The following is a 6,603-nucleotide window of genomic DNA, read 5'->3' on the forward strand; positions in this document are numbered from 1 at the left end:
AATTTCAATTTGTGATCCACCTTCCATTTTTCACCCAACAAAATATGTGTCGACTGTACAGGAAAAACAACACACAAAACATCTTCTTCACACGTACCATGGCAAATACTCCATCCGTCCCATAAAAAATGTCTCACTTTCTTTTTAGTTTGTCCCACTAACGATGTCACATTTCTATTTTTGGAAAAAGTTACCTCACACATCAATAAAAAAATTATATTTTCTCTCTACATTTTACACACAAAATAAAGCATCCTAAAATCTCGTCCCATCCCACAAGTGTGACAATCACTTTTTTTACACAATTGCTTTGATGGGATGTCTTGTTGGCATGCTCCATACGGTTGATACTCGTTCTTGATTTGACGCTTGATGATGAATTTGCGAATAAACGAGGCGGAAGACTTGTAACTATGGAGGAATGAAGCCACTACGGGTATGAAGGAACTGTTGATAAGTCGTGAAGTGGAGTGATTGACGCCAGTGGCGGACGCAGGATTTCGACTATGGGGTTCCAAATTATTGTTAACGGTTGTAGTGTGTTTTTCGATATTTGTCTCGCATCAAGTAGGTGGTAGGAAGTTATGAGATAGTATATAGATAGATAATGATTGACGAATAATGAAAGGATGGTGACAATAACTTATATGTTCCACTAAATGTGAAACATTTATTTTCATAACAAAATTTTATTTATTGTTATTCTATAAGTTAAGTAAAGAAATAAGGGGAAATCTCTTTATTGCAAAGTTTGTGTGAAAAAAAAAAAAATTAAGTGTGTGTAACTTAGTTAAACCTTGTGCATTTGAAAAAATGAAAAGTATTAACAAAATAAAAGGAAATATGGGAAGCTTTAAATGAAGGCTGCAATGTTGTAAACCTAATATAATATCAGGGTTCCATGGGATCCCCATACCCCAAAGAGGGTCCGCCACTGACTGATACTACAAATGATTGTGATTTGTGAGAGCATCTCCAATAACCGGCGTCACCACCGCGACGCCGATTTTTCGCCCATGCCGGTTTGACGCCGAACCATTGGAACCGGCGTGGGCGGAACCAGCGTCAAAATCGGCGTCGCCATGCCGATTCCCGCGCTGACGCCGGTTCCGACGCCGATCCTCACGGGCGCCATTGTGCGTCCCGGATCGGCGCCAAACCGGCGTCGGATTTAAATTTTTTTTTTTGTTTTTCGAAAACACTATATATACGCGCGTTGAACCTTATTTTCATTCGCACCACTTGTTTTAACGAGTACTCTCTCTCTACCTTACTTTCTGTACAAGATCAATAACGAGCAATGGAGAACAACTACGAAGGTACTCCAGTTAATCCCGAGGGATGGTCTCAGACTCCCCCGCCTCCCGGTGTAGGGTCTCAGACGCCCCCGACTCCCGGGCCAGGGTCCCATACTTCCCCGGCTCCTGGGGAGGTGGTTGGCCTCCGATGAGCGGGTACTACAACATGTACCCGTGGTAGCATATGATTCCGGGGTGGGCACCCGGCATGCAGCCCCCTATGCAGATGATGCCGGGGTGGGCACCCGGCATGCAGCCACCGGCGCAACAGATGATTCCCCCGGCGCAGGGGACGCACGGGGGGGACAACGCCTATCGGCCGACTTTTGATTTTTCCACCGGTTCTTCACACACATCGACCCCAACGGATGCACAGTATACGAAGACCTTCTCCTTAGCGGACTTGGGTTTTGATATTAACGAGGTTTCGGAAACTCTCATTCAAAGCCAGAGAGTAGGGAGGGGTAAGAAGAAGGGCAAGGCGAAGAAGGTCGGCGAGTCGTCGCAGCCCCAAGCCGAAATCCGGGGCCGGAGGAAGTGGACAGACGCGGAGAACGTTGCGGTTGCCAAGGCGTGGGTGAGTGTCTGCGACGATCCTCTGGTTTCGAACAACCAGAGGATCGTCAACTTGTGGGCCAAGATAGCCGCAGCCTACAGGGCATTTTGCCCTGAAGGGAGACCGTGCACTGGGGAGGAGGTCCGGAAGTGCTGGGACCGAATCAGGGCTGGCGTCTCTCGATTTTCGGGTTTGTACGCCAACGCCCTCCGCATGCAGACCAGTGGCCAAACAGAGGAAGACTGCAGGAGGATTGCGGAGAGAGCCTACCCCGATCCGGATAAGAAGTACTATGAGTTCACCAACTGGAACTGCTACGTTGTGCTCAACGAGTCGGAGAAATTCCGGGTAGGCGTCGACGCTGGCTGGCCGAAGAGGCAGAGACTGAACTATACCGGAGATTATAGCGGCAGCAGCGGTGGTTCGTCAGACCTCCCTGAGACGGCCCAGGAGGTCCCGACTCCTCGGTCGTTCGGTCGCCGACCTCGCCCGGTTGGGCAAAGGCGGGCGCAGCAGGTTGCGAGGGGGGGCACCCCGAGTTCCCAGGACGTCCATTCGGCATCCCCCTTCGGCAGGTCTACCGAGGAGCTCAAATTCTTCGCGCGCCAACAAACGCGCGCTCAAATGGTGAAGACCTTAGCCGACTTCCAAGCGGCGGTGGACCCCGAGGTGAAAGATTTTCTTCGTGTATTGCTCCAGAGCCAGCGTGAAGAATTGGAGGCGATGAGGAGGGACACCGGTGGGAATAGCCGCGGCGTAGGTGGCGACGGAGGCGGCGGCGACGACGGTGAAGAAGCGCTGGGCGACGACGGAGACGAGGACGGCGGCGATGAGTGATTTTGTTTTACTTTTTTAAATTAATGTACTTTTTAATTTTTGTATTTTTTTATATTATTGTACTTTTTTTTAAAAGTAATGTACTTTTTAAATTTTAATATTATTAATCGAATTTTCCGTATTTGTCTCGTAAATTAAATTCCGTATGTTGATACAAGTGTAAATTAAATTATATAATTGTTATTAGTGATGTGGATAGGTAGTGTGAAGGCTATGTGAGGGCTATTTGATGTCCAGTTGATGTGGCAAGCTGATGTGGCAGGAGAATTGTAGTACTGATGATGTGGCAGTGTGAAGGCTATTTGATGGCTATTTGACGTCCGTGCTTATTGAAAGATCATTAAATAAGTCGGATACTAGTCTCAACGAATTAAAAATTCATGTGAGAACTCAAGAATAATAACCCATCATGATATTAATCTTCAAATGTCTATCTTTGAAGTCCAACAATGAGCTCTTAAACTTACAAAAAAAAGAAACTTAAAGTAAATAAACTAGAAAGGAACTTCAAATTTAATACAATGAAAAATAATTAATATCTTTCCATCTGTTAATAGTAATGCCAGCGCATATTTGTGTTTGCACAGTGCACAAATACAGGAGTGTGATCAATTGCTAACTCACCCCTTAATTGCTAACTACAACTAATTTAACACCATAAGATTTTAAAGATCTAATGGTCTATAAATTGCCACATTTAAATTCGTTTTTTGTACTTTAATACTAAAAATTTAGGATTTTAGATCAAAATGTCAACACAGTGAATTAAACATATCAACACCATGCTTTGAATATGTCGACACAGTTTCATATTGACATTTTACATGTATTAAGTTGACATATTTTGTTACTTATATTGACATAAAACTGTTGACGAAATATATGAAAATTTATGAAAATATTATCAAATTTTGACATCGGAACATATGTAAGTGAGATCTCGTTAGAATCCTTATAAAATTATCTTTAATTTGATATATTTTGTGTAAAAAATAATATAAATTGAGATAGTTATAATCATTTAAAGTTTTGAGATATTTTTTAAAAGTAAGTTATAACTAACTTTTTTGTTAATTGACATTAATGCCCTAATTGAAATTTTTTGTGCATCGTATTGATATTTGTGGATGAATGATCTTGTGTCTTGATTTAGTAATTCAATGTCTATAATTTAGTTGTAGTTAGCAATTTAAGAGGGAGTTAGCAATATAACATACCCTTACTATAACATTTATTTTCTAAAATACAAAATTATTTGTAGATAAAAAAGCTATTGGTGTCATATTTTGATAATGATATGTCACGACCGCCCTTACTAAGGATAGTGAAGACGGGGAAAACGTGACGAGGGGAGGGACTAAGGAGCGGGGAAGAAAAGGGGGACGCAATGAAAGACAACAATAAAAGACGAGATTGAATATGAAAACCCAATTAACTTCAAAAAGAAATATTTTGGTCTATCGAATAGTTAAACAACGGATTAATGTCTCAAGGTAAATAATGTCGTAACGTAGTGTGGGGAAAAATGAAAGACTTTATCAAGAACGATTCGAAACAAGGCAGCGGAAAAACAAGTATCAAAGGAGAGTCATAGGATGACGCCCATGTATGAAGACACGACGCATCCGGGAATTCCTAAAGCTCACTCAACATCTGCTGCAACATCCCGCTCAACCTGCACATAGAGAAAACATATGCAGGGCTGAGTACTTGTTGTACTCAATGGGCTCATGCCGAAAACATTTTATAACAGTTATGTCATCCATACCAGTGAACTCGAGTTTTACATGTAGTTAAGAAATATCATCGAGAACACAAAAACATTTTCATAGTCTGGCCAGACAAAACAATCTCTCCACTTTCTCATCAATCAATCAATCAATCAATCACATCCTCTTACCATAGTGCGACGAAAGTGTGGCCACACTATTCGCCCACGAGACCGACCGACTTGCAAGGACGGCTCCCGATCCCACCTGTGTACACAGCCTGATAGGGTTTGCGGCCCTACTCAGACCCGAATTAGTTTATCATAGCCCTATATCCTAATGGAGCGAACTCACAAACTAGGCATAAAGCATAATCTCAATATAGCCCTATAGCCTAACGGAGCAAGCTCAAACGAACTAGGCATCAGGCAACAATCTCAACATCAAAACAATCACAGCATGATATAACACTTTAAACCACCCTTATAGTTCCACAATCATACTTTGAAAAAATAAAAGAGTTTAGTTAAAGAAAGTCCACCTCGATTGCTTACAAAACACTGTGCACAACTTTATTGAAACACTTGCTCTTCGTACCCGCGTACGTACAACAATCTTTGTCAACGCCATAAATATAAAGCACAATCAGCCTTCCATCACAACAATTATCATGCATGCCCTAACGTTCCTTTCATCGTCTCTTTAATTTACCCATCCCAAACGTTCACAACCATAACGAAACAATACCCTAGCATACATCAACGTATAACACATAACCACGTCATAAGATACATTCCTAAATCATACATGCATAATATAATTCACTCAAACTTGGCAACAAGTGATATTTCCACATAACAACAAATCTGGCAGAACTGCGCGGTTGGTTAGAAAAATTCACCAAAAATCCATCCGATATCCAATGAGGCTGAAATTTTCACGCAACTCAGAAGACACTTCAAATTTCATCTAGTTCAAAATTTCACATCAAAAGGAGGTCATTTAGTCAGTCAAATAGAAAACAAAACTTTCTGGGCGAGAATACAAGTTTATGGTAGAATTACGCAGTCAACTTCAAACATTTATTAAAATTTCATCTTTCGTCAAAAGGGGCTGAAATTAACACAAAACACAGAAAACACCTTCAAGTTTACTCAGTTAAAATATTGTGTCAAAATTCGATCGTTTGGTCAGTCAAACACACGTTGGCATCCACTGTCCGAACAGCACAGTTTTCAGGCTTCACAATTTCGAAATTAGGGTTTCTTCCTCATTCACCCAAACACAAATTTTTCATGCTTCCAACACACAATCATGCTTCAAAAGATTCTCACAATCAAGTTCTCATATAATCACACATCATTCACAAATGATTCATTCAAACTTCACCCATATTCATTCAAAATCGCATATTCACAATTGTTCTCATACAAACACAAATTCCCACCGATTAATTATGCGATCTAAGATTCCTACACTCACTATATGCATGAAGGAATCAAGAACAAGGTTTCAATGGAGAAGATGAGGAAAATTTTCAATTATACCTTCTTGGATCGAAAACCAAACGGTAGAAGCAAAGATGGATGCGATTCGTCGGGAACTCTTGAAAATCAAACTCCAATGGATGCAAGAACAAGAATTGGAAGGAATTTTGGAGAGGATGAAGAGAGGGAGGGAGAAAACGTGTGGGAGGGAGAGAGGGAGGGAGGCGTGGGAATGAGGAAAATAGGGTTAGGGTTTTTTTTTTGTTCTATTTATTCAAGAATTACTCCCCCACTTAAATAAAACAAATTAAAATTGGTGGAAGAAAAAGAATAGGGAATAAGCGTGTACTTCTGAAGGAAATTGAGGTTGCGAGGTTTTTTTGACTAATTAAATAGAGATATGGTTCAAATCAAATTTATTTTGAGAGAAAGAATCCCACAAAATAGGAACAAAATAATTCAAGAATCTCCAAGTAGAAAAGAAGGGAGGGGGCGAAAATTATAAGTATTTCCACAAGGAAATAATTTAAATCCCAATTTAAATAGGCTAAGGAAAGATTTGGCAAGGTATGGTAGGATTTAATTTGGATAAATATCTCAAAACAATTAATTAAATCCAAGAAAGAAAGTATTATTTCCAATAAATAGGAGGGCCGAAAATTTCAAATAAAATGGCTAGAATGATTATGCATGATCCCACTTAATTTAATTCACAC

This window comes from Salvia splendens, chromosome 2, assembly GCF_004379255.2.
Source record: "Salvia splendens isolate huo1 chromosome 2, SspV2, whole genome shotgun sequence".
Lineage (NCBI taxonomy): Eukaryota > Viridiplantae > Streptophyta > Magnoliopsida > Lamiales > Lamiaceae > Salvia > Salvia splendens.